Raw genomic sequence first — 23052 nt, 5'->3', positions numbered from 1 at the left:
TCGCCTTTATCATGAGATCGTCCAAGTACGGGATAATTAAAACTCCCTTCTTTCGAAGGAGTATCATCATTTCGGCCATTACCTTGGTAAAGACCCTCGGAGCCGTGGATAGACCGAACGGCAACGTCTGGAATTGGTAATGACAATCCTGTACCACAAATCTGAGGTACTCCTGGTGAGGATGGTAAATGGGGACATGCAGGTAAGCATCCTTGATGTCCAGTGATACCATGTAATCCCCCTCGTCCAGGCTTGCAATAATCGCCCTGAGCGATTCCATCTTGAACTTGAATTTTTTTATATATGTGTTCAAGGATTTCAAATTTATAATGGGTCTCACCGAACCGTCCGGTTTCGGTACCACAAACATTGTGGAATAGTAACCCCGTCCTTGTTGAAGTAGGGGCACCTTTACTATCACCTGTTGTGAATACAGCTTGTGAATTGCCTGTAACACTGCCTCCCTGCCTGAGGGAGTGGTTGGTAAGGCAGATTTGAGGAAACGGTGGGGGGGAGACGTCTCGAATTCCAGCTTGTACCCCTGAGATACTATTTGAAAGATCCAGGGATCCACCCGTGAGCGAGCCCACTGATTGCTGAAATATTTGAGACGGGCTTCCACCGTACCTGGCTCCGCCTGTGGAGCCCCAGCGTCATGCTGTGGACTTAGAGGAAGCGGGGGAGGACTTTTGCTCCTGGGAACTGGCTGTATGCTGCAGCTTTTCCCCCCTACCTCTGCCTCTGGGCAGAAAGGACGCGCCCTTAACCCGCTTGCCCCTATTGGGCCGAAAGGACTGTACCTGATAATACGGTGCTTTCTTTGGCTGTGAGGGAACATGGGGTAAAAATGTAGACTTCCCAGCTGTTGCTGTGGAAACGAGGTCCGAGAGACCATCCACGAACAACTCCTCACCCTTATAAGGCAGAACTTCCATGTGCCTTTTGGAATCTGCATCTCCTGTCCACTGCCGAGTCCATAACCCTCTCCTGGCAGAAATGGACATTGCACTAATTTTGGATGCCAGCCGGCAAATATCCCTCTGTGCATCCCTCATGTATAAAAGTGCGTCTTTAATATGCTCTACGGTTAGCAATATAGTGTCCCTGTGTAGGGTATCAATATTTTCCGACAGGGAATCTGACCACGCAGCTGCAGCACTGCACATCCATGCTGACGCAATAGCTGGCCTCAGTATAACACCTGTGTGTGTATATATAGACTTCAGGATAGCCTCCTGCTTTCTATCAGCAGATTCCTTCAGGGCGGCCGTATCCGGAGACGGTAGTGCCACCTTCTTTGACAAGCGTGTGAGCGCTTTATCCACCCTAGGGGATGTTTCCCAGCGTGACCTATCCTCTGGCGGGAAAGGGTACGCCATTAGTAACCTCTTAGAAATTACCAGTTTCTTATCAGGAGAAGCCCACGCTTCTTCACACACGTCATTTAACTCCTCAGATGGAGGAAAAGCCACTGGTAGTTTTTTCTCTCCAAACATAATACCCTTTTTTGTGGTACCGGGGGTAACATCAGAAATGTGCAACACATTTTTCATTGCCTCAATCATGTAACGTGTGGCCCTATTGGAAGTTACATTAGTCTCATCGTCGTCGACATTGGAGTCAGTATCCGTGTCGACATCTGTGTCTGCCATCTGAGGTAGCGGGCGTTTTAGAGCCCCTGATGGCTTTTGAGACGCCTGGGCAGGCACAGGCTGAGAAGCCGGCTGTCCCATAGTAGGTATGTCGTCAAACCTTTTATGCAAGGAGTCGACACTGTCGCGTAATTCCTTCCACAGAACCATCCACTCAGGTGTCGACCCCGCAGGGGGTGACATCACATTTACAGGCATTTGCTCCGCCTCCACATAAGCCTCCTCATCAAACATGTCGACACAGCCGTACCGACACACCGCATACACACAGGGAATGCTCTGACAGAGGACAGGACCCCACAAAGCCCTTTGGGGAGACAGAGAGAGAGTATGCCAGTCCACACCAGAGCGCTATATAATACAGGGACTAACTGAATTATATCCCCTTATAGCTGCTATATATATATATACTGCGCCTAAATTTAGTGCCCCCCCCCCTCTCTTTTTTACCCTTCTGTAGCTTGTAGACTGCAGGGGAGAGCCAGGGAGCTTCCTTCCAGCGGAGCTGTGAGGGAAAAATGGCGCCAGTGTGCTGAGGGAGTTAGCCCCGCCCCTTTTTCGGCTGACTTCTCCCGCGTTTTTGAAACTCTGGCAGGGGTATTAATTTACACCTATATAGCCTCTGGGACTATATATGGTGTATATTTGCCAGCCAAGGTGTGTAATATTGCCCTCAGGGTGCCCCCCCCCAGCGCCCTGCACCCATCAGTGACCGGAGTGTGAGGTGTACATGAGGAGCAATGGCGCACAGCTGCAGTGCTGTGCGCTACCTTGGTGAAGACCGAAGTCTTCTGCCGCCGATTTTCCGGACCTCTTCATGCTTCTGGCTCTGTAAGGGGGACGGCGGCGCGGCTCCGGGAACGAACATCAAGGTCGGGTCCTGCGGTCGATCCCTCTGGAGCTAATGGTGTCCAGTAGCCTAAGAAGCCCAAACTACCACCTGTTAGGTAGGTTCACTTCTTCTCCCCTTAGTCCCTCGCTGCAGTGAGTCTGTTGCCAGCAGATCTCACTGTAACATAAAAAACCTAAAATATACTTTCTTTCTAGGAGCTCAGGAGAGCCCCTAGTGTGCATCCAGCTCAGCCGGGCACAAGATTCTAACTGAAGTCTGGAGGAGGGTCATAGTGGGAGGAGCCAGTGCACACCAGTAGTCTAAAGTGTCACGATCCGGGTATCTGGACGCCATTACCTGCCGTTTAGGTGTCTTCTAAGACTGGCCCAGCGTTCCAAATCCGGATCTCATCTGTGTCAACACTCTGCACATCCCTCCTGTCATTCTGAGACACTACCACAGCGGCGCCATGTTTGAATCCAACATGGCGTCTCCCGTCCTCTGCGGCCTCCGCTGCCGTTACTGTGTTATTGCTGCAGGTTCTCAGAATCATGTATCATGCCTGCCGCGGCCTCTGCTGCCCTCCAGGTGTCTCAGCATGTAGCTGTCGTCTGGCGTCTCCTGTCCTCCGCGGCCGGCGCCGCCATTATCACTATGTTTGCACATTTCATTACAAACCAGTTTTCCCTCCAGGTTCCAGCATGGGCGCAGCCATGTTGGATTTGATCACATGCTCCAATTCCTCCAATCCACCATCTCTGGAATCTGCATAATTGCCTAGCCAATGCCTGCATAGCAGCAGGTATAAGTATCCTGTGTCTAGGCCAGATAGATGTCAGTGCTTTGAATGTCATACCTTGTTCCAGTCTCTCTCTCTCCTGTGGTTTGTTTCTCCAGGTTCCAGCTCCTGTCTCCAGCATCCACAAAGAGACCCGCACCTGCTTTCCATCCTGCGGTGCAGCCTGACTTTGCAATCCTCTGTGGCTGATCTCGTTTGCTTCCAGCTTCCAAGCTTGCAGCTATTAACCCATCTGTTTCCAGCAACCTGCTTCCAACAGAATTCAGCTTCCTTAAAGAGCCGGTGTTCTCCCAGCGGATTTCTACTTACCAGCAGTATCCACTACCACCGGTAACCACTCTTCATTTCATCTGTTTCCACGCACCCTAGCATCTTTCAGTTTTAACTCCGTGTCTCCACCATCTGGCTGGTTCCGTCCAGTGACTCCTACAGTGCATTCCAGTTACCAGCATCATCTCATACACCTACTGGCATGTTCCTCGGTTTTCTCCACTACTACAGCCTGGCCTGGTAAGGTTATTCTACCCAAGGACTATAACATCTGTTCTGCAACCTACCAGTGCCCTGTTATACCTTCTATGGTTTAGTGATCCAGGAACTGTATTATCTGCCACTGCTAATACTGACTGTGAACACTGTGTGATTATACGGAGTCTGTTTAATAAACTTTCATTTGACTTTTAACTTGCTTGTCATGGTCACACCTTCGGGTTTCCTTCCACACTTACATGTCCAGGGGTCTGATTAAACCATCTAAGTTTAACTTCATTCCAGCCCCTACAACTGAGGCTTCCTCCCGTCAGCCTAAACCCTCAGTTGTGACATAAAGCTTTCTTTATAGTTGTGCCCAGTCTCCTGCGTAGCCGCTATCCCCCTTGGTCCTTACGGAGTCCCAGCATCCACTTAGGACGTCAGAGAAACAGTATTTAATCACAATACGTGATATACATATAAAAAGGGGATTCTCCCAGTCTCCGTACCAGAAATATATCAAGCATAGACACGTCAAACAAAACCATGTGATGGAACCCGGGTATTAGTTCTGTATACCGTACTGATACTCAAAACATCGGCGTGGATGGGAAGCCCCTGGCCAATCACGCCTTCGACATGTTTCGACACCAAGAGGTGTCTTTTTCAAGGTGGAGTGTCTGTAAGCCAGTATGGCGTTTATATACCTGAAAACAGGAAGTGACCTCACCGGAAATTAATTTCCTGTATTTTGTGAACACAATAAATGTGTATTATTTATCTCCAAAGTACCATATTATGACCAGCATCTATGATTATTCCTCTGCTGCCGCTCACACGGGTCCGTGTGTAGCCGCAAGCGAGGATAAATCAGTGTGCAGCATTATCAATGTCCATGTGATCAATAAAGTTATTTTGGTGTTTGTACCCATTGTCTGCTCAATGATATCTCAATAAAGTTGTATAGTGGTCACTTCAATAAAACTTTAATCAAAAATTGACATTAGGACCTGCTGCAATCATGTGACTAAAAGCAAATCTGTAAATAAATAGTCTGTTTGTTATACGAAACAAACACTGTATTTAGCATTTATATCTTTACCCTGCCTACAGCTCATACTGTGTGTAGCTGCAAACAGGGAACACCTGTGTGTGGCTGTGACAATATGACCAATAAAGTTATGCTGGTCACATGGTTATGTTTATACATATCATGCTTTTTTCAAAGCTGTATAGATAAAGTTAGTTTGATCATGTGCTGGTATCAATAAAACTTTATAAAAAATAACATTATCATTTGCGGTCACGTGACTATAGAAATATGTCACATTCAAACAAAATATTGTCATGGTAACATATCTAATAATATAAATAACTATAAAAAAGTGGTGTCCCATTACATATAACTGCAGTCCCTTCTAATGGAAAAAGGGTATTCATAAATAACCGGATTCCATTTACAATAAGATAACATACACGTCTAATAATACAAGTGACACAAATACATAAATTACATACAAAATGACTGAACTTCATGACACTTACATGCATATTATACACTGCTCAAAAAAATAAAGGGAACACTAAAATAACACATCCTAGATCTGAATGAATGAAATATTCTTATTAAATACTTTGTTCTTTACATAGTTGAATGTGCTGACAACAAAATCACACAAAAATTATCAATGGAAATCAGATTTATTAACCCATGGAGGTCTGGATTTGGAGTCACCCTCAAAATTAAAGTGGAAAAACACACTACAGGCTGATCCAACTTTGATGTAATGTCCTTAAAACAAGTCAAAATGAGGCTCAGTAGTGTGTGTGGCCTCCACGTGCCTGTATAACCTCCCTACAATGCCTGGGCATGCTCCTGATGAGGTGGCAGATGGTCTCCTGAGGGATTTCCTCCCAGACCTGGACTAAAGCATCCGCCAACTCCTGGACAGTCTGTGGTGCAACGTGGCATTGGTGGATGGAGCGAGACATGATGTCCCAGATGTGCTCAATTGGATTCAGGTCTGGGGAACGGGCGGGCCAGTCCATAGTATCAATGCTTTTGTCTTGCAGGAACTGCTGACACACTCCAGCCACATGAGGTCTAGCATTGTCTTGCATTAGGAGGAACCCAGGGCCAACCGCACCAGGATATGGTCTCACAAGGGGTCTGAGGATCTCATCTCGGTACATAATGGCAGTCAGGCTACCTCTGGCGAGCACATGGAGGGCTGTGCGGCCCCCCAAAGAAATGCCACCCCACACCATTACTGACCCACTGCCAAACCGGTCATGCTGGAGGATGTTGCAGGCAGCAGAACGTTCTCCTTGGCATCTCCAGACTCTGTCATGTCTGTCACATGTGCTCAGTGAGAACCTTTCATCTGTGAAGAGCACAGGGCGCCAGTGGCGAATTTGTCAATCTTGGTGTTCTCTGGCAAATGTCAAACGTCCTGCACGGTGTTGGGCTGTAAGCACAACCCCCACCTGTGGACGTCGGGCCCTCATACCACCCTCATGGAGTCTGTTTCTGATCGTTTGAGTAGACACATGCACATTTGTGGCTTGCTGGAGGTCATTTTGCAGGGCTCTGGCAGTGCTCCTCCTGTTCCTCCTTGCACAAAGGCGGAGGTAGAGGTCCTGCTGCTGGGTTGTTGCCCTCCTACGGCCTCCTCCACGTCTCCTGATGTACTGGCCTGTCTCCTGGTAGCGCCTCCATGTTCTGGACACTACGCTGACAGACACAGCAAACCTTCTTGCCACAGCTCAAAAAGGGTGACCATCGAAACTTCTCTTAATGTTCCTTACATGCTTTGCCCATCTAACTTTTAGTTGTCTTTTTGTTTTACCTATGTATACCATGTTGCACTTGCTACAACATAGGCTGTATCGCATGTGATGAAATATGTGATTTCATATTTATTCCCCTTAGTTTCAAATACAGTGATTTTACTTGAGGGGCCCCCACCTGCCTTACATGTTTTACAGTCACAACATCTATAAAAACCCTTATTTCTGGGTAATAACCTTGTTCTGTCCATAGGTAATGCGCTGGTCACTAGTGTGTTTTTAATTGATGGTGCCTTTTTATAAATACATTTAAGTCTTGCAGGAAGAATTTTTTCCAATGTATCATCCTTGAGTAAAATTTTCCAACAATTCCTAATTGTTTTCTACCCTTCTGTGTTGTCTATTAAAAGTCGTGCAAGAGGCCATATTACATTTATTTGCGTGTTGTTTATTTTCTTTTTCTTTTAATAAGGTTGATCTATCCATTTGTTCTATAGCCATGATAGTTTTGTTCAGAACTTCTTCCTGTGGTGCTGTCGGATTCTCGCGAGATTCGGATTCTATATAAGCAACCGCGCGTCGCCGCCATTTTCACTCGTGCATTGGAAATGTTAGGGAGAGGACATGGCTGGCGTCCTCTCCGTGTATTGTTGATGCAAATATTTGTGCTTGCTTTACTTATTGCTTAATTGTGGGGACTGGGGAGCAGCTGTATATTAATATAGGAGGAGTACAGTGCAGAGTTTTGCTGATCAGTGACCACCAGTTTTATCCGCATGAAAAAAATGCTCCTTATCTGTGCTCAGTGTGCTGCATATATCTGTGCTCACACTGCTTAATTGTGGGGACTGGGGAGCAGCTGTATTATATAGCAGGAGTACAGTGCAGAGTTTTGCTGACAGTGACCACCAGTATACGTTGTCTGCCTGAAAAACACTCCATATCTGTGCTCAGTGTGCTGCTTTATTGTGGGGACTGGGGACCACCAGTATAATATTATATAGGAGGAGAACAGTGCAGAGTTTTGCTGACCAGTGACCACCAGTATACGTTGTCTGCCTGAAAAACACTCCATATCTGTGCTGCATTGTAGACAGTATATAGTAGGAGTACAGTGCATAATTTTGCTGACCACCAGTATATAATATATAGGAGTACGGTACAGAAGGCCACTGCTGTACCTACCTCTGTGTCGTCAAGTATACTATCCATCCATACCTGTGGTGCATTTCAGTTTTGCACAATTTGCTGACCACCAGTATATAATATATAGCATTACGGTACAGTAGGCCACTGCTGTACCTACCTCTGTGTCGTCAAGTATACTATCCATCCATACCTGTGGTGCATTTCAGATTTGCACAGTTTGCTGACCACCAGTATATAATATATAGCATTACGGTACAGTAGGCCACTGCTGTACCTACCTCTGTGTCGTCAAGTATACTATCCATCTACATTCTATACCTGTGGTGCATTTTAGTTTTGCAGTTTGCTGACACAGTGACCACCAGTATATATAGCAGTACGGTACGGAAGGCCACTGCTGTACCTACCTCTGTGTCGTCAAGTATACTATCCATCTAGATTCTATACCTGTGGTGCATTTCAGTTGTGCAGTTTGCTGACACAGTGACCACCAGTATATATAGCAGTACGGTACGGAAGGCCACTGCTGTACCTACTTCTGTGTCGTCAAGTATACTATCCATCTACATTCTATACCTGTGGTGCATTTCAGTTGTGCAGTTTGCTGACACAGTGACCACCAGTATATATAGCAGTACAGTACGGAAGGCCACTGCTGTACCTACTTCTGTGTCGTCAAGTATACTATCCATCTACATTCTATACCTGTGGTGCATTTCAGTTGTGCAGTTTGCTGACACAGTGACCACCAGTATATATAGCAGTACGGTACGGAAGGCCACTGCTGTACCTACCTCTGTGTCGTCAAGTATACTATCCATCTACATTCTATACCTGTGGTGCGACCTTGGTGTGCCTCTTTTTTACTTTGCATCATGTGCTGTTTGGGGACAATTTTTTTGAAGTGCCATCCTGCCTGACACTGCAGTGCCACTCCTAGATGGGCCAGGTGTTTGTGTCGGCCACTTGGGTCGCTTAGCTTAGTCACACAGCTACCTCATTGCGCCTCTTTTTCTCTTTGCATCATGTGCTGTTTGGGGACAATTTTTTTGAAGTGCCATCCTGCCTGACACTGCAGTGCCACTCCTAGATGGGCCAGGTGTTTGTGTCGGCCACTTGTGTCGCTTAGCTTAGCCATCCAGCGACCTTGGTGCACCTCTTTTTTTCTTTGCATCATGTGCTGTTTGGGGACTATTTTTTTGAAGTGCCATCCTGCCTGACACTGCAGTGCCACTCCTAGATGGGCCAGGTGTTTGTGTCGGCCACTTGTGTCGCTTAGCTTAGCCATCCAGCGACCTTGGTGCACCTTTTTTTTTTCTTTGCATCATGTGCTGTTTGGGGACTATTTTTTTGAAGTGCCATCCTGCCTGACACTGCAGTGCCACTCCTAGATAGGCCAGGTGTTTGTGTCGGCCACTTGGGTCGCTTAGCTTAGTCACACAGCTACCTCATTGCGCCTCTTTTTTTCTTAGCATCATGTGCTGTTTGGGGACTATTTTTTTGAAGTGCCATCCTGTCTGACACTGCAGTGCCACTCCTAGATGGGCCAGGTGTTTGTGTCGGCCACTTGGGTCGCTTAGCTTAGTCATCCAGCGACCTTGGTGCAAATTTCAGGACTAAAAATAATATTGTGAGGTGTGAGGTGTTCAGAATAGACTGAAAATGAGTGGAAATTATGGTTATTGAGGTTAATAATACTATGGGATCAAAATGACCCCCAAATTCTATGATTTAAGCTGTTTTTGAGGGGGTTTTGTAAAAAAACACCCGAATCCAAAACACACCCGAATCCGACAAAAAAAGGGAGGTTTTGCCAAAACGCGTCCGAATCCAAAACACGGCCGCGAAACCGAATCCAAAACCAAAACACAAAACCCGAAAAATGTCCGGTGCACATCACTAGTATTTACCCTGCACAGAAACAATATAACCCACCCAAATCTAACTCTCTCTGCAAATGTTATATCTGCCTCACCTGCAGTGCAAATGCTTTTGTCCATTAGTGAAAGATTTTGCTGCTGCGATCAGGACTGAATTAGACCCATAGTAATCTGCAGCAATGGGGATATCACGATATTGTTGCACATGTAAGTGGCACTGCTGATGGGGGATGTCAGCTTCATGCGTGTCTAGCTCCCCCAACAAGTGTATATAGTGCCGCTCAGGGGCAGGTCCAGCATCAATGTCTGGTGAAAAGGTTAGTACTGTGCACAGAACGATACCAAAGAGTGTTTGTATGGGTCACATGCCCCCAGAGGCTGTATAGTGAAGCAGAGCTGAAGGGAAGATTATTTTTGTACTGTTAAATTTATGGCAATGCCGACGACAACCAAGCAGTGCAGCAGGGAAATTACTGTTGCACTGTTTAATAAATAATAAAGATTCCCATGCAGAAGAGTGGATGTCCAATCATTTGTGATAATAAGGTGAATAAAAAGAAAAAGCCCTGTCTCTACAATGTATCTTATCAGAGCTTAATAAATAGGTCCTGAAATATTTAACTATGAAGCCAGCACCTTGGAAGTCACAGTTCAGTTCTGGATTAGCCTACATTATTGAGCTGTCTCCCAATATTCCAGGAGAGTAGGTATCTACTGTACCACACAAAAGACAGACAGAGGACTATGGTGGGCGTATTTTTGTAGAGTAACACATTCTGGTAAATAAAGGGAATATCCCATACACAGTATGACTAAACAGCTAGCATCATGTACTATTAAATTCAAGCTATAAACAATTATACCAGTTATCCAAAGGAACACTGGGGATGAGACATACTAATGACTACATAAACACTGTTATACTGTTACATACATGAATGCGTCCATCTTTGATTGCTAGACCATCTTCTGCAAGGCTGAGAATGAATAATCCCATGTTATACTCCTTTTCTCCACAGAGGCTAAACCCAAAGCCTCTAGGTCCTCGTTCCAACTCCACAGGGTAACAGACTAAACTCTGAAAAGTAAATAAATGAACAGGGATATTTACTGCATGGTACTTACCAAACAGAAAAGTCGATGCATAATAAACTAACATTGGTCCAGATTTATCAAGCCTTGGAGAGTCATAAATAGCACAGTGATAAATGACCAGTCAACCAGCTCCTAACTGTCATTTTTCAAACACAGCCTGTGTTTGACAGGACATTTCACCTAAAGGGCTCTTCATGGATTTTTGAAAGACGCAGAGATACTTATTCACGCTGAGGTGTATAGAACGTCATGGGTGCTTTTATGGATGTTTTCCAGATACTTTTATGGATGTTTTCCAGATGGCCACATATTACTAATGCCGTACATGCATACAAGACACGTACACAATGTTGGAAAAAAAAACCTGCCTTGAATATAGGCCCTCATTCCGAGTTGTTCGCTCGCAAAGCGATTTTAGCAGAGTTGCTCACGCTAAGCCGCCGCCTACTGGGAGTGAATCTTAGCATCTTAAAAATGCGAACGATGTATTCGCAATATTGCGATTACACACCTCGTAGCAGTTTCTGAGTAGCTTCAGACTTACTCGGCATCTGCGATCAGTTCAGTGCTTGTCGTTCCTGGTTTGACGTCACAAACACTCCCAGCGTTCGCCCAGACACTCCTCCGTTTCTCCGGCCACTCCTGCGTTTTTTCCGGAAACGGTAGCGTTTTTTGCCACACGCCCATAAAACGGCCTGTTTCCGCCCAGTAACACCCATTTCCTGTCAATCACATTACGATCGCCAGAACGATGAAAAAGCCGTGAGTAAAATTACTAAGTACATAGCAAATTTACTTGGCGCAGTCGCAGTGCGAACATTGCGCATGCGCATTAAGCGGAAAATCGCTGCGATGCGAAGATTTTTACCGAGCGAACAACTCGGAATGAGGGCCCTAAGCTGTAACAGTTATCAAATGCTGTACAGGTTGAGTCTCTTATATCCAAAATGCTTGGGAACAGAAGTATTTTGGATTCCGTATTTTTCCGTATTTCAGAATATTTGCATACCATGAGATATCCTGAAGATGGGACCCAAGTGTAAACACAAAATGCATTTATGTTTCATATACATCTTATACACTTAGCCTGAAGGTCATTTTATACAGTATTTGTAATAATTTTTTGGCTAAAACAGTTTGTATACACTGAATATTCAGAAAGCAAAGGTGTCAATATCTCAGTCACACTCAAAATGTTTTGTCATCTTGGATATGGGAGACTTAAACTGTACTACAAGATTACAGTTACACTATTGGAATGTTGAAAACTGGTCACTGGTCACATCATTCAATAGATCTTATTGTGGAAATACAGTGTATATATAAGGGTGGTCTTCAGTATGCCGGCGGTCGGGCTCCCGGCGACCAGCATACCGGCGCCGGGAGCCCGACAGCCGGCATACCGACACTTATTCTCCCTCGTGGGGGTCCACGACCCCCCTGGAGGGAGAATAAAATAGTGTGGCGCGCGTAGCGCGCCACCGTGCCCGTAGCGTGGCGAGCGCAGCGAGCCCGCAAGGGGCTCATTTGCGCTCGCCACACTGTCGGTAAGCCGGCGGCCGGCCTCCCGACGCCGGTATGCTGGTCGCCGGGAGGCCGGCCGCCGGCAGATCGTAGTGAACCCTATATATAAAGTAGGGTCGGACTGACCCACAGGGCAGGGTACAGGGGAAACCTCCAATGGGCCCCACATCCTCCACTAGTGATCAGGTTCCAGACTGTGCACTTGAGTTATACATTATATACCATACTTGCCTACTTTTTGAAACCAGTTTCAGGGAGATTCTATACATTATCAGAGTTCACTTCTATGTGGAACTTGATATCACTATGGGTGATTGTACCCCCATAAATGATTTACATAAATATTCTCACTACTACGACAAACTAGGCATCACCGATGGATGATGTACTCTTGTCTGATTATTAACCACCTTTAGAGTCAGGCTGACTCCTTCTCCTTTTCTTCTCAAATTATAACTTAACCTAACCAGATTTACCACTGTACTTGAATAAAGGCAATAAGAGGATGAGAATGTGTATGCATTAAAATCATCATAACAAGTCCTTTATTACTCTTTAGGCTGTCCACACATCCTTTACGTTATACCAGTGCGGTGTTTTTGAGATATTCATAGAATTTAGAGCCACATCTTAAATGGTTAATATGTATCACAGTAAGTCTCACAGCTTCAGTATGAAAAATACATGTTCCGGACCACTCATATAAGAGAGTCCCACACCAGTATACTAACCAGGAGACCTGCATATACATCAGTTTATTGATTTGAATACCGAAATATGAGTGTGGGCATAAAGAAGCTGATTAGGTGCGATAGACTACTGACACATGACATGAGGTGGGGACAATATAGAGCCCAAATTGGGATTAATTAGAATTGCGTCAGCAGCAAATAAGCAAAGCTGCCTTAACTTATACAGACATCAGGGCGCAGTGAGAACGAGATCCCCGTCTCATGGATACAACACAGACCGTGATGTGTGGGCTGTGATTGGAGAATGGAATCACGTGACCGCGGCCCATTGGCCGGCGGCTGCACGTGACCACTCACAACACGATGATTGGATGAGACAAATCTGATTTAATTACGCTCAGGGAAGGCGCTCGTGTTGCTTCCTGACGAAGCTGACGTTCAGTGCAGTGAAACACGCGTGTAGGGCTGAGCGTGCCCGCGTGTATTAGACATGTTATAAAACAAATGTGTATTAGATATATTCTGCTATAGTACGTAGAGATACGTAGAGATACTTATATCATGAGGGTGGTTATCCACTAGAGAAACTGTATTCGGCTGCTTGCATTAGAAGATAGGATAATCAGTAACACAAATTGCAACTAATGTTTCAAACACCACCTGCTGACAGCTGCTGATGCTCTCAATATTACATACTTGAGGATAAGATACTTACTATCAGAGTCTATAAATAAAGACTCTAAGCATTTAAATTGACATCAGCTGCTGATCTGAACACCATATGCTGACAAACGCTAGAGTTTGCAAGAAATACTTTAAGTGTTATATACTGATAGCAACTGATGTATTAGATACTATATGCTGATATTGGCTGACTCCTATTGAAAAGAACAACATGTATTGAATAAGAGAAAAGTGACTGTGTATGCAGGATAATACGCTAACCACTGCACACATCAGCTGCACCATATGTGTTATTAATTTTGTAGGAACATAGTCATAATATACTATAGAAAACATTAAGAACCAGATGGCGGCTATCTGATTTGATATAATACTGAATCAATATGAGTGTAACCTATTACATTGTAGCTAACAACTTGGTAAATATTCAGAATTGAAAAGTAGCTATTTGCATCGATTGAGCAATATAGTGAATATCATTGGGAGAGTGTAGAAATTGTGGAGGCTACAAATTCTATTAGCACCACTGTGTTTAGATATCAGTTACCATCTGCACAATCACATTATGAAACACTATAATGGTCATGATATATGGGGTTGATACATATTCCTAGAGGAGCGCAATCTCATTGAACGACACAGCTGTACATTTATTATTAAAATATTCCAATAGAGAAAGATTTTAAGGTGGTCTGGTATAATGGAATATGTAGAATATAATTAGGTTGGTAATACATGTGGATTATTGGATAAAAATTAGGGATTGCTACATCCTTTAAAGATCCACATGAGATTTGGGATTGCTATACCCCCTAATACAACCTTTCCCCTCACACATGCCCCAAAAATGTGTATTTGTGCATGAATAGAGATAATGAGTGCGAGTTAATACCTACCCTGTCTGAAAGAGATACCTACTCTCCAGCTGAGACAGTGAATGCGAACTAATACTTACCTTGTCTGAAAGAGATACTTACTCCCCAGCCGAGCCTGGTTCGTGAATGTAATATACCAAGACATATGGTGATAATTAGCGACATACAGTATCTAAACCTCTCTCTAGTGAAATTAATGTGTACATATACACCGAGTGATATTCACAGCCTTTATATTTGTGGCCAATTTCTATGAGATAAACCTGGTGGTTAAATAGGTATACATAGGACAAAACTGACCCTCTCGGATTCATTTGAATAGATATAATAATCTTATCAGTATCATACGTATAGAATACACGCGGACACGCCTTTTAAATTTCTTTATTCACAATTTCCTATCTTTAAGGTTTCACATATATGTTAGTCTGTCTGATTTTAACTCTTATGTTTCACTGTAGTTAGGGTAATAATTCATAATTTAATACATATCTAATAAAGGTTACGTTTTAAAATAAAGCATTCTTTTCCAGTGCGTCAACCATACAGTTTCTTCTCTTTTTTCTCCCTCAACCTTATTGTTTACATACTGTAATTGACAGCACCCCCTTGCCATATTAAGCATTGTCTCATATAGGGGAAAAGGGGTTCAGACCAGTGATGGTATGATGATGATTCACATACACTCACAATATCAGTAATATATAATTGAGTGTGCAGATACTCAACTTCTGTGTGTATCTCTATTGGTCTGAGTGACCAACCTGTCTCAGTATCTAGCACCTCTGAACACAATTAGTTTTAAGATATTCATTCAAACTTTCCCGAGCACCTTTCCTTTATAATTATGTCTACTTTCAGCCTGACAAAGGATTTAGAGAATAGACGAGACAAACTTAAAAATGACATTGATTCAATTTTCAATTTAAATCCTAACCAACAAGAAGTGAACGATCCAAATTGGACCGATGATTTATACAGCTTAAAAACAGCCCTTATGAAGCAAAGCAAAACGAGTTGGAATAAGAGCACTTTTGAAAATTACCTACGTAATAAATTGATTCCAAGGGGTCTGAGACCTAAGTTGTTCCCGGCTTATGAATTAGCGAATGAGACTCTCAGAATAGAATGGGAAGGAGTTTTAACTCAGTGTGCTAATGAACTAATAAAAATCCTCATGAAACATGACGAGATAATACTCACTCAGTTGAACCAAGAAATTACCTCATTGGGAGAAAAGTTAAAAAACTTTGAGTCATTAGAACAGTTCCAGTTACGATATGAGAAATATAGGAAGGATGTAGAAGAGTTTGAGAAAGAAATAATTGAGAAGAAACGTAGAAAATTTCAGAGGGATAAAATGGACTACGCGTCAAATAGGGTATTTAAATGGAATTCATCCATCCAACGCAATAGGACCAATAGGGCATCCAACTACTCTACATCTGAGATGGATTCCTCAGAAAGTGAGGGCCCAAGCAGCGGGATTACTAACATGACATTCAGGCGGGATTTTTTAGAGAAGGCCCCAAGATACTCCAGACCCAATACGGCCATGGAAGGCGAAAAATCAGGAGGGGCAGGAGGAGGCAGAATAAAAAGAGACACACTGGACTGGCGAGAGGAACCAAGGGAGAGGAGACCATACAGGAAGTGATTGATCAACCTGATGCTAACTTGGATGAAAAAATGGATGATCTAAAAATTATTAACCTCACAGAAAGAACGCTTACCCCCAACCAAACATCTGTATTAAGAAGGGGGTTATCCTTCTTCCCAGCACAAAAACTAGATCGCTTTGAGTGTGAGAAGGACCTTCAGTTGTTCACCAGAAAAATTCTCCTCAAAAAATTCTTCTCCAATTATGAACACAAACAAGCGAATCCCATAACAGACAATACTGATGCTGGAGATTCTTCTATATTACGGAATTTGGAAGAACTTCCCGCTGGACTAGATCCCACCGATCTCCCTGCTCTACAGATGCTGGATGAATTAACATCTGAATCTGATTCCATTCAAACTAACATGAATCAGGCAGCTGATAGATCAAGAATCACAAAGAAATCCAAATTCTTCCCAGATACTAAAATCTGTCCCCAAGTGGAAGTTTTACAGAGACTTGTATCCAAAGATCTGGATACACTATACTCAAGGAATAGGATCCACACTGACAATCTGGATAGAGAGGAAAGAACTGCATTAAATTAAATCACCAAATGGCAAGATACTATTATAAAGCCCTCAGATAAGGGCGGCAATATAGTACTATGGCCAAGAGCCATGTATCTGGAAGAGTTGGAGAGACAACTGAGTGACGTGAATTGTTATAAGAAGCTGTACTTTAACCCTACTAACACGTTTCTTCAGCAATATAACAATATTGTCCAGACAGCATATAATAATAATGTCATAATTAAAAAGGACTACGATTTCTTGAAAATGAGCAAACCAAAGACGCCAACATTGTACCTTCTACCTAAAGTACACAAAAACGAGAAGAAGCCCCCAGGCAGACCCATCCTATCTGGGGTGGGTAGCCTTACGGAGAATGCGAGCATCTATGTGGATCACCACCTCCGCAAACATGTGTTGACTTTACCTTCCTATATACGGGACACAATGGATGTCCTAAACAAATTAAACAATCTCAATGTCAATCCGGGAGTATGGCATGTGACATAGAGAGTCTTTATACAAGCATCGATCACAAACATGGTGTCGATGCTACTAAATATTTTCTAAATATGGAGGCCCAGAATGAGCGAAATGACTTTTTTTGTCGAACTTTTGGAATTTCTGCTATCTCACAATTATTTTACTTGTGATGAGCGCCACTACCTCCAGGTTAGAGGGACGGCGATGGGGACGGCTTGTGCCCCCACGTACGCCAACCTCTACCTGGGGTTGTGGGAGAGGGAGGTGGTCTTCCAAGAACCGCTGGAAAGATACACCAATAACATACTGGTGTATCTGAGATATATCGATGATATCTTAATATTATGGGAAGGCACAATAAAAGAGTTAAACGGATTCATTGACATCTTGAATACCAACCACCTTAACCTTAAATTGACCCTGGAAGCAAGTCAGAGCTCAATCAGCTTCCTGGATATTACCATCCATATTGATGAGGAGGGGAACATATCCACGGACCTTTACAGAAAACCAACAGCTACTAACAGTTTGTTGCATGCAACAAGTTCCCATCTCCCGGCAACCATCAGAGGAATCCCCAAAGGGGAATTACTAAGAACAAAGAGGAATTGTTCTGATGAAGACACTTTCCGTATAAGGCAGAACGAACTGAGTGAGCGTTTCAAAAAAAGAGGATACAGTAACAGACTGATAAAGAAATCCACCAAAGAAGTTGAAACATACCCAAAAGATTCTCTGTTAAGACCCAAAATTAAAAACAAACAGGAAGAACCCATTAGGTATGTGGGAACCTTTAATACACAATGGCAGGAGATCAATCATATTCTGGAGAAACACTGGTCAGTCCTTCAGACAGATGATGATTTATCCAGAATACTCCCCAACAAACCACTGACCAGTTGGAGAAGGTCCAGAAATTTACGTGACAGAATAGTACACAGTCATCTCTCTAAACCCAGGTCGAACGAACGAGAAAAGAAAGGATCTTTCCCTTGTGGTAATTGCAAGGCCTGCTAATGCATGATTCCCACTAAGTATTTTTTTGATAAATACAATAGAAAGTGGGAAATATACACCAGAATTACATGCACCTCAATAGGTGTTGTATATCATCTTGAATGCCCATGCCTTAAAAAGTATGTTGGTAAGACATCACGACCACTGAAGGTTAGACTTCTAGAGCACATCGGAAGCATTCGTAATGCTAAGAAGGATGCTACCAGGTTTAAAACACTGTCACCGGTAGCCAGACACTTTCTTAATTATCACAATGGAGATCCGACAGGTCTCAAGGCGTTTGGTATCAAACATGTACAACTTGGCATCAGAGGGGGAGATCTGGATCAAGAACTATTGAAATTCGAGACAAAAATGATCTTCCTGCTAAACAGTATCCACCCACATGGGATGAATGAATCCAATAGCTATACTTCTTTCCTGAAATAATCCGCATTATCCAGATTAACATACATCTCTAGTAGGGGCAGTCACAAAAGAATCAAGTATTTTGGAAAAGATAATATTTTTTTATCAACACATCATTTAAATGTCACGTCACTGTGTAATATTGGTATTATTACCCTTTCACTATACTTTCTGAGACATACACATAATGTTTCACTGGCACATCTGAGTGCCCAAACATCACAATTTTTTCCTTGTTGTTTTCCTTTGCACAATTTGATATTTTTGTTTGTTGTGGGGTGGTTATTCACGTTTTATTTTTAGCAATTTTACTCTCAGCACTTAATAATTAATAGCCCAACTGCGGCACACGTAATCTTGTGCACATATGTGAGGTGTTTAAACGCTTCACTATACATTTGTGGTTCACAATAAATCACAATCCATCCTTAGTGAGCACAGTGAGTTCTGTCACAACTATGTCACCTTTCATAAGATTTAGCAGATAGATGTGTTGTTCATCTTGCTCCTTTGACATAGGAAATTATTTTAATAACAGGGACTATAACTGGATATTCTCTGGAAAATTACCTAGACCATAGTCCTATCTAGACTACCATCTAACTAACAGTAGATAGTATATATTTCAACCAACATCTATTAGAGCTGATACTCTAAAATATAAATACATAAATATAGTTAGGAATAGACCTAGTGACCAAGTATAGTTCCATAGACCAATTTACACTGATGCCTCAAAAATACGGATACGAGTAACCTTATACCCACTCCTTGACAACATTTACTGTTGCAATAGAATAGATTCTATCACGTGACAAATAAATATTCTGGAGTATATAATTAGTCAGAAATTGATATCTTTTTACCTATTGAATCAATCTATACACTGGGTTTTCAGGAGGCACAGAGAATGTATATAGATTCTAGTCACGTATATCTCTCTATATGGAGAATTGATACCATCAGATGGGGGGTCACACTGTTATAAAAGAGAAAATAAATTTGTAAGTATCTGCCTACCTAATATATTAAGCTATGCATTGGGGTTTTCTAGGATGCACAAAGAATCCAAACAGACACCTAATTTTGAAATGTATTCACTTCTATGTGGAACTTGATATCATTATGGGTGATTGTACCCCCATAAATGATTTACATAAATATTCTCACTACTACGACAAACTAGGCATCACCGATGGATGATGTACTCTTGTCTGATTATTAACCACCTTTAGAGTCAGGCTGACTCCTTCTCCTTTTCTTCTCAAATTACAACTTAACCTAACCAGATTTACCACTGTACTTGAATAAAGGCAATAAGAGGATGAGAATGTGTATGCATTAAAATCATCATAACAAGTCCTTTATTACTCTTTAGGCTGTCCACACATCCTTTACGTTATACCAGTGCGGTGTTTTTGAGATATTCATAGAATTTAGAGCCACATCTTAAATGGTTAATATGTATCACAGTAAGTCTCACAGCTTCAGTATGAAAAATACATGTTCCGGACCACTCATATAAGAGAGTCCCACACCAGTATACTAACCAGGAGACCTGCATATACATCAGTTTATTGATTTGAATACCGAAATATGAGTGTGGGCATAAAGAAGCTGATTAGGTGCGATAGACTACTGACACATGACATGAGGTGGGGACAATATAGAGCCCAAATTGGGATTAATTAGAATTGCGTCAGCAGCAAATAAGCAAAGCTGCCTTAACTTATACAGACATCAGGGCGCAGTGAGAACGAGATCCCCGTCTCATGGATACAACACAGACCGTGATGTGTGGGCTGTGATTGGAGAATGGAATCACGTGACCGCGGCCCATTGGCCGGCGGCTGCACGTGACCACTCACAACACGATGATTGGATGAGACAAATCTGATTTAATTACGCTCAGGGAAGGCGCTCGTGTTGCTTCCTGACGAAGCTGACGTTCAGTGCAGTGAAACACGCGTGTAGGGCTGAGCGTGCCCGCGTGTATTAGACATGTTATAAAACAAATGTGTATTAGATATATTCTGCTATAGTACGTAGAGATACTTATATCATGAGGGTGGTTATCCACTAGAGAAACTGTATTCGGCTGCTTGCATTAGAAGATAGGATAATCAGTAACACAAATTGCAACTAATGTTTCAAACACCACCTGCTGACAGCTGCTGATGCTCTCAATATTACATACTTGAGGATAAGATACTTACTATCAGAGTCTATAAATAAAGACTCTAAGCATTTAAATTGACATCAGCTGCTGATCTGAACACCATATGCTGACAAACGCTAGAGTTTGCAAGAAATACTTTAAGTGTTATATACTGATAGCAACTGATGTATTAGATACTATATGCTGATATTGGCTGACTCCTATTGAAAAGAACAAAATGTATTGAATAAGAGAAAAGTGACTGTGTATGCAGGATAATACGCTAACCACGGCACACATCAGCTGCACCACATGTGTTATTAATTTTGTAGGAACATAGTCATAATATACTATAGAAAACATTAAGAACCAGATGGCGGCTATCTGATTTGATATAATACTGAATCAATATGAGTGTAACCTATTACATTGTAGCTAACAACTTGGTAAATATTCAGAATTGAAAAGTAGCTATTTGCATCGATTGAGCAATATAGTGAATATCATTGGGAGAGTGTAGAAATTGTGGAGGCTACAAATTCTATTAGCACCACTGTGTTTAGATATCAGTTACCATCTGCACAATCACATTATGAAACACTATAATGGTCATGATATATGGGGTTGATACATATTCCTAGAGGAGCGCAATCTCATTGAACGACACAGCTGTACATTTATTAATAAAATATTCCAATAGAGAAAGATTTTAAGCTGGTCTGGTATAATGGAATATGTAGAATATAATTAGGTTGGTAATACATGTGGATTATTGGATAAAAATTAGGGATTGCTACATCCTTTAAAGATCCACATGAGATTTGGGATTGCTATACCCCCTAATACAACCTTTCCCCTCACACATGCCCCAAAAATGTGTATTTGTGCATGAATAGAGATAATGAGTGCGAGTTAATACCTACCCTGTCTGAAAGAGATACCTACTCTCCAGCTGAGACAGTGAATGCGAACTAATACTTACCTTGTCTGAAAGAGATACTTACTCCCCAGCCGAGCCTGGTTCGTGAATGTAATATACCAAGACATATTGTGATAATTAGCGACATACAGTATCTAAACCTCTCTCTAGTGAAATTAATGTGTACATATACACCGAGTGATATTCACAGCCTTTATATTTGTGGCCAATTTCTATGAGATAAACCTGGTGGTTAAATAGGTATACATAGGACAAAACTGACCCTCTCGGATTCATTTGAATAGATATAATAATCTTATCAGTATCATACGTATAGAATACACGCGGACACGCCTTTTAAATTTCTTTATTCACAATTTCCTATCTTTAAGGTTTCACATATATGTTAGTCTGTCTGATTTTAACTCTTATGTTTCACTGTAGTTAGGGTAATAATTCATAATTTAATACATATCTAATAAAGGTTACGTTTTAAAATAAAGCATTCTTTTCCAGTGCGTCAACCATACAGTTTCTTCTCTTTTTTCTCCCTCAACCTTATTGTTTACATACTGTAATTGACAGCACCCCCTTGCCATATTAAGCATTGTCTCATATAGGGGAAAAGGGGTTCAGACCAGTGATGGTATGATGATGATTCACATACACTCACAATATCAGTAATATATAATTGAGTGTGCAGATACTCAACTTCTGTGTGCATCTTATACACTTAGCCTGAAGGTCATTTTATACAGTATTTGTAATAATTTTTTGGCTAAAACAGTTTGTATACACTGAATATTCAGAAAGCAAAGGTGTCAATATCTCAGTCACACTCAAAATGTTTTGTCATCTTGGATATGGGAGACTTAAACTGTACTACAAGATTACAGTTACACTATTGGAATGTTGAAAACTGGTCACTGGTCACATCATTCAATAGATCTTATTGTGGAAATACAGTGTATATATAAGGGTGGTCTTCAGTATGCCGGCGGTCGGGCTCCCGGCGACCAGCATACCGGCGCCGGGAGCCCGACAGCCGGCATACCGACACTTATTCTCCCTCGTGGGGGTCCACGACCCCCCTGGAGGGAGAATAAAATAGTGTGGCGCGCGTAGCGCGCCACCGTGCCCGTAGCGTGGCGAGCGCAGCGAGCCCGCAAGGGGCTCATTTGCGCTCGCCACACTGTCGGTAAGCCGGCGGCCGGCCTCCCGACGCCGGTATGCTGGTCGCCGGGAGGCCGGCCGCCGGCAGATCGTAGTGAACCCTATATATAAAGTAGGGTCGGACTGACCCACAGGGCAGGGTACAGGGGAAACCTCCGATGGGCCCCACATCCTCCACTAGTGATCAGGTTCCAGACTGTGCACTTGAGTTATACATTATATACCATACTTGCCTACTTTTTGAAACCAGTTTCAGGGAGATTCTATACATTATGA

The 23052-nt window shown here is 42.7% G+C and overlaps 1 protein-coding gene across 3 annotated transcripts in view; it reads right to left on the bottom strand.

The window, feature by feature from the left end:
- HSD11B1 (hydroxysteroid 11-beta dehydrogenase 1) overlaps positions 1-13175 on the bottom strand; it is a 94126-nt gene extending 80951 nt beyond the window's left edge. Inside the window, exons 1-2 of one of the 3 annotated variants that reach the window (XM_063955341.1) lie at positions 13113-13175; positions 10508-10651 (exon numbers count right to left, since the gene is read on the bottom strand). The gene's annotated coding sequence lies outside the window, so the exon portion shown is untranslated. Of the gene's footprint in view, positions 1-4263; positions 4404-10507; positions 10652-12923; positions 13046-13112 lie in introns of those variants that run through there. The other 2 variants (XM_063955340.1, XM_063955342.1) reach the window with 2 other exon arrangements.
- Between the last annotated feature and the right edge of the window lie 9877 nt (positions 13176-23052).

Source organism: Pseudophryne corroboree, chromosome 2 (genome assembly GCF_028390025.1).
Source record: "Pseudophryne corroboree isolate aPseCor3 chromosome 2, aPseCor3.hap2, whole genome shotgun sequence".
Classification (NCBI taxonomy): Eukaryota; Metazoa; Chordata; class Amphibia; order Anura; family Myobatrachidae; genus Pseudophryne; species Pseudophryne corroboree.
This window is presented reverse-complemented; position numbering and strand designations above follow the sequence as displayed.